Source organism: Armigeres subalbatus, chromosome 3 (genome assembly GCF_024139115.2).
Source record: "Armigeres subalbatus isolate Guangzhou_Male chromosome 3, GZ_Asu_2, whole genome shotgun sequence".
NCBI classification, from domain to species: domain Eukaryota; kingdom Metazoa; phylum Arthropoda; class Insecta; order Diptera; family Culicidae; genus Armigeres; species Armigeres subalbatus.
The window spans coordinates 232,068,167-232,074,346 of record NC_085141.1 but is presented as its reverse complement, the minus strand read 5'-3'; the positions used below and the strand labels follow the sequence as shown (position 1 = coordinate 232,074,346).

Here is a 6,180-nt window from a genome sequence, read left to right as displayed (position 1 = left end):
TATTGTTAAGAGGTGAGCCATCCTAGGGCTGAAAATTCTTTCGATTAAAAACGGAAAAAAGTATCTAGTATTTTTGCTCGCCCTCCTTTTCTTTGGAACACGAGGAGATGTTTGAAAAATGGCGCTTTCTAAAGTATCACGAAAGATGACTGCTAACTGAGAACTCGGTTTAAATTTTAACGACGTTGGTAAAATTGATTACTGAACACGGTAAAAATATAAAAATATCTATAAAAACCGAGAAGCTCGGTTGTTGACATTTTTGACATTTCATTTTACAGAGGGTTCGGTGAACAATATTACAGTTGTCAGTAATTTTTCAACTATTAACCGAGCTTCCAGTATAAATTAGTTTTTACAGGATAAAACCAGTAAAAAAAATTACCGAGCTGAAATTATCAATTTAAGTGTGCAGTAATGAATAACATGATCAACTTTGAGTTATGAATTCACGAAAGAAAGAAACGGGGACAGTCGTACCAACCGTTTCACATTCAGGGGGTATTTGAAAAGGTAATGTTGGGAGTGACATTGCTAAGAAGATTAGTGTCATATAATTTGCTGATATAATTTCCAGGGATGGGACACAGGTATTTCTTTCATATATCCTTGCATTTATGCCTAGGCTAAAGCGCCATTATTCGCTCTCTGAAACGAGATAAAATAAAACAAAATTGATATATTTCGGCTTTTTCAGTCATATATTTAAACGGGTTTATATTCGCATTATCCGACGTTTCGGCCCGTTTATTGGGTCTTTTTCAAGGGAAAACTAAAACAGAGTGAACAATTAAGATCACGTAACATAACAAAACTTATCGGTTTAACATACGCTGTCGGAGACGAGCCAGCCTCGGGCTGAAAGTCTCTTTAATAAAGACAATAATAATATTAATAATAACATACGCTGTCTGCCGTTCTTCGTACACTCAACAACTATAAACATATATGCTAGGATTGGAGCTTCTGGTATTTGAACCTGCACAACAAGCATACCAAATTATTCACCAGAAACTTAAACATTTGTAAAGTATAAGACTTACACATAATTTGATTGCCATTAACATATTTTTTACATTAGATGAGACACTGTTTAACTTAATGACTTGACAAACGGATAATTTGAAAAATAGTGGTGAGTAACAATGGTGGCTTGGCTATATCGACTCATTTGTGTCGTTGGTTGTAATATTGTGTTCTGTTTTACTGCGAGAGAGTTGGATTAAACAGTGTGTAGAATACCAGCAAACGTTGCGTTCAACCCATCTACATCTGTTCTGTAGTTTACCGTATTGTTGGTATTGGTGATGTGGCACATTTCTAATATAGGTAAGGTGGATGTTTTATGTCTAATATCTGTGTACTATCGAGATCAAAAATATGTTTATGCTCGACCATATGTTGTACCAATGCTGTAGTGGCTTGTGGGATATTATTTGGAGGTGTATTTTGTTGAATTTGTATTTTTTGGTTAATGTTCGATTTATGGTCACTTAATCTCTTTTCAAGATGATTGGTGGTCATGCCTATGTATACATTATTGTAGTCGGAACATGGTATACTGTAAATAATGTTATGTCGTTCTAAAGTTGGTAGTGGAAGAGGTGGTAAAATGAACAGTTCGCTATATTTATATTAAAACACTATTTAGGCGTATGTTAATTATACACACGCTTTCCTCGAAATAAAATAAGGTACCTGAGCTAATATTTTGGTTTTGAGACCGAACGAATAGCTATTACTATCCAAAATATCAAACGAGGCCGTAAACATAGGGTCTGATTAATTTTTAACCATTTTTCCGCAAGCTTTAGTTCCTAATAAATTCATAATAACGTTAATTCAAACCTGTTCTAACCACAGCGGCAAATAGGACAACCTTCACAAAGATGATGCAGGGGGAAATAGTAAAATTATTGGTTTGCATAGTTAGAGGAAGCGTTATTTATCATAAGGCACGTATGGGGGTAAAATGAACACTTGTATTAAACTTTCACAAATTTATGGTAAAAGTTGTGCAATTGTGAAGCGGAAGTTCAAGAAACAAACCATATCAAATAACCAAGATAAAATTTTGAATATGTAAATTTAATTTAAAAATATCTGATATTTCAAAACTTTTTTCCTTCTTTTTATTATATTGATAATTAAAAGCTTTTCAAACATTATACCCGATTTTTCAAAAGGCTCTCATAATCTTAACTAGTTATATATACAGTGCTAGAGTTAGAGAAAGAAAATTAAATGTTTCAAAAGGGTTTTAGAAGCGATGTTCATTTTACCATCAAGCAGTGTTCATTTTACCCGCACTATTTTTGTACATACGAAATTTCGATGTTTTTTATTTCGATGAAAAACTATATAAAACAATGCTTATTAGCGAAAAAAATGTTCTGTACAATAAGAATATGAGTTAAATTTCTGAACCAAGTGGCAAAACTAGCAAATTATCCTCGTTTTATGATTGAATTCAACGCAAGTCCTTAACGTGTTCATTTTACCACCTGTTCCCCTATAGGATCCTTGACTTTTCCTAGAATATTTTTAGTTGATCTTACTGTTGTTGTAGCTAATCTAACTGAAGGATAATCGGTTTTTAAAATTTTGGAAATTGCGTGGCTCAGGATGGGAATGTTTGGCAATGATCTGTAGATGAAATCATTCTTCTGTTGTGGTTCAGGGGTAGCGGGTGATATTTGATTCGGCGATGATTGCGTAGGCGGATCAGACCCGGATTTGCCCCCGGATCAAAGAAACGACTGGTATGACGGCGAATGTGAGCAGTTAGTAGAAGAGAAGAATGCAGCATGGGCGAGATTGCTGCAACACCGCACGAGGGCGAACAAGGCACGATATAAACAGGCGCGGTACAGACAAAACTCGATTTTCCGGAGGAAAAACCGTCAGCAGGAATATCGAGACCGTGAAGAGACGGAGCAACTGTACCACGCTAATAACACACGAAAGTTCTATGAGAAGTTAAGCCGTTCACGTAAGGGCCACGTGCCACAGCCTGATATGTGTAAGGACATAAACGGGAACCTTCTTACGAACGAGCTGGGGGAACGCGCGCAGGACATAATTCTACCGGCTCCGGATCTCCAGGAAATCCAGGAGGAGATTGGCCGGCTGAAGAACAACAAAGCCCCTGGGGTTGACCAACTACCAGGAGAGCTATTTAAACACGGTGGTGAGGCACTGGCTAGAGCGCTGCACTGGGTCATTACCAAGGTTTGGGAGGAGGAAGTTTTGCCGCAGGAGAGGATGGAAGGTGTCGTGTGTCCCATCTACAAAAAGGGCGATAAGCTAGGTTGTAGTAACTACCGCGCAATCACATTGCTGAACGCCGCCTACAAGGTGCTCTCCCAAATTTTATGCCGTCGACTAGCAGGGAGTTCGTGGGGCATCACCAGGCGGGTTTTATGGGCGAATGCTCCACCACAGACCAGGTGTTCGCCATTCGCCAAGTACTGCAGAAATGCCGCGAATACAACGTGCTCACACATCATCTATTCATCGACTTCAAAGCCGCATATGATACAATCGATCGGGACCAGCTATGGCAGCTAATGAACGAACACTGATTTCCGGATAAACTAACACGGTTGATCAAAGCGACGATGGATGGGTGATGTGCGTAGTTCGAGTTTCAGGGGCAAGAAGGCGAGGTGCGCAGCGGGAAAGGTGGATCGATCAGGTGGAAGATGACTTGCGGACCCTCCGTAGACTGCGTGGTTGGCGACGTGTAGTCATGGACCGAGCCGAATGGAGAAGACTCTTATATACCGCACAGGCCTCTTCGGCCTTAGTCTGAATAAATGAAATGAATGCGTAGGCGGAAGTGGTGGTGGCGGTGGATGTAGTGGTGGCGGTGGAGGTGGTGATAGAGGCGGCGGTAGATATGTTGGTGCGGTGGTGGTATAGACACATATGCGGATGGGGTTGGCGTAGGTCGTGTATGCGTTGATCTTAGCGATGGTGCTGCGGTTGGAGTGTGTGGGTTGTCGTTGTTGATCCGATTGATGATTCTACTTATCAATGATGATGGGTAGTTGTTCAGTCGTAGTGTTTGGAAGATATTCTGCTTCTGTTGTGCTAATGTGGCGTTCATTGATAGCATGGTCACACGTTTGATGAAGTTGGCTGCCACGTTTAGCTTCATGTTCATCGGGTGGAAAGACAGGTAGTTTAGTATTCGGCCTGAAGAAATGGGTTTGGAATACCAACTGGTCTTTAGTGACTGATTGTCTTTTCCTTATTGATCAACACACCTTAAGAACACTACAAACACATACAATAAACACTCCAGTCGGACTGTAATCAATAAAACAAAATAAATCAAAATTCAATAAAATAAATCATAACGCAACATTTCATATTTACTCATAAGCCTTGAGCTTATGTACGAGCTCATACTTCTAATAGCTAATACTTCTAACAATGAAACTGATCGGTGACACTATACCCATACACTTAAACCTGGTTTAAGGCCTAAGCGTAGGTGAAGAAATCGGCCCTTAATCTTCCCGATTCCATTTAGCTTGATGACGGAAAAGGACACAAATTGGCTTGGTGCTTATTCCACTCGGGGGTCTGATGTTTTGGTTGTAATATAGATGCAGTCTCTTTTCTTCTGCTTTTCGATTATGGAACTGTCAGTCTGGACCGTACCTACCTCTTTCCTTCCCGTGATTATCCTTATGGCTATCAGTGCGGAATTTTCAATGTAGGCTACGAAACGAACTAAATATGGTGGAGAAATACAAGTGTCAGTCCCGTGATTCAACTCGTATCACTCATTGCTGTCCTTGTTACCCTTCCACTTGAGATTATATTATGATTATCACATCCACATAGCATGAAACGTGGATTATGATTGCCTTTGGTCGCGACTCTCCTCATATGATATCAAGGCAAAATTTTCAAAACGACTTATCTGCTTTTGTAAACAAAGATTCAAACGACGATTTGACGAATCTGATAGCTCTCCCACGCAAACCAACACCACCAATACTCCATTGCACGGTGACGTCATCATATCTCTTTTCCACCAGTTGAAAATTAGAAAACAACAGGACCAGTACTTGTCAAATTTGACAGGTAGTGGTCCTGTTGTTTTCTAATTCTTATCAAGTGGGAAAGAGATAGCAAAGATTCGTGCAATGACCTATAGGTAGGTGAAGGTTTCCGTAAGTCGTTTTGAAAATTTTGTCTTGATATATAGTCCAGATGGTAAGCGCATCAGCCTAGATGCACTATGTGTGGAGGGCCCGGGTTCAACACCCGTCTTTGACCGATTTTTTTTGAAAGGTTGCTGAGTTTGTCGAAGTATACAACATTTCACTCCTCGATGCGGAGTGTAAAAATTGATTCAATGTAGACACAAACACATAACCAGTTCTTATTTTCTCTTGACCGGGGACCAAATTCAAGGGCCTGCCGTTTACTTAATGCAATCTGTGTATTTGTCGTAGGATGTGACAAACTGTACGTGAAACTAATGCAAGATAAAATGTGGCAATCTTTGGTTGGGTGTATACTTATACGACGCTGCACTCACAAATTCATTTTTGCTCATTTTTTTTGGCCCACAAAAAATTAAGCTCAGTTTAAAGATATGAGGTACAAGACTAAATATTGAATTTCCCCAACAAAAAAGCGTTTTGGATTTCAATGTAACCCTTTGATAATTAGTATTTTGTTTCACAAAATGTCTGCATTTTGGCTCTTTGAAAACAATTGAGGCTACCGGCAAGTTCGGATTTGTGCTCATTTTTGAGCACACACATTTAAGCTGCCGGTTAGTTACCGGGATATTATCCATGATACAAAAGTGCTCACCCATAACCATTAATTCCTCCATACTGGGATACGGCTCAGGACAATGGTACTGGGCTTCGGTCAAGTGACCGGCCATGTTCTAAAATTGTTACGTGCAGTTATGCACTGGATTTGCACTCATAAATATGCTTATGCAGACCGGAACACACGTTGCATGGTACACTTGTTTTCCTATTTATACGCATTCGGTATTGTGTTTTGCTGGCTGGAAAATCATATTGACCTCGCTCCCACAACAGCACTTGGAGATATAGCTACATGGGTACAAGTAGCTCGTCGTCTGTTTCTGTTCGGGGATAAAACGTTTTCATGCCGTTATGCCATATCCAGAAATAAGGC

General features: G+C 39.8%; 1 pseudogene; it reads right to left on the bottom strand.

Annotated features, from left to right (window-relative positions):
- Positions 1-621: 621 nt before the first annotated feature.
- On the bottom strand, positions 622-5,917 carry LOC134219451 (uncharacterized; annotated as a pseudogene).
- Positions 5,918-6,180: the final 263 nt, after the last annotated feature.